Genomic DNA, 710 nt, shown 5'->3' with positions numbered 1-710 from the left:
CTTGATTCCCTTGAGTAACTTCCTTATCGTATGTCCTCCCAACTCTGATCCTTGTCGAACCAAACCAGTTTCCTTCTCTAAAATCTGTTGTATTACCCTTTGTATTCGTTCCACACTACTTTGGACACCTTGTATATCTAGGGCATTAATGAATGATGTCCCCGTATGGGTAGCACGGTGGCATAGTGGTTAGTACTGTTGCCTCACCGCCAGTGGACCCGGGTTCGAATCCAGCCTCGGGCGACTGTCTGTGTGGAGTTTGCACATTCTCCCTGTGTTTGCGTGGGTTTACTCCGGGTGCTTCGGTTTCCTCCCACAGTCCAAAGATGTGTGGATTAGGTTGTATTGGCTATGATAAATTGACCCTTAGTTGTTAGGGGGATTAAATACGCGGGGATAGGGTGGGATATGTGTTGGTGTAGGGGTTGTGGGGATCGGGTGGGATATGTGTCGGTGCAGGCTCGATGGGCCGAAATGGCCTCTATCTGCACTGTGTGGTTTCTGTGTTTATTCCCATGGGTATATCGGTTACTAAGCGCCTCTTAATCCTTTGGTGAAATGCAGCATGTCCCCTAACGTCAGTAGCCCCTGTCACATCAGCAGCTTGGTTAATTACATTCTTTATCATATATGCATAGAATTTTCTAGTTTTAGTAAACCTTTCAGAATATCCTGGCCATTGTAACATGGTTAAGTTCATTAGTACCGGT

The sequence above is a fragment of the Somniosus microcephalus genome, unplaced genomic scaffold (assembly GCF_052327205.1).
Source record: "Somniosus microcephalus isolate GS21.2 unplaced genomic scaffold, FLI_Smic_1.0 unresolved_chr1, whole genome shotgun sequence".
Classification (NCBI taxonomy): domain Eukaryota; kingdom Metazoa; phylum Chordata; class Chondrichthyes; order Squaliformes; family Somniosidae; genus Somniosus; species Somniosus microcephalus.
Note: the sequence above shows the minus strand (reverse complement) of the source record.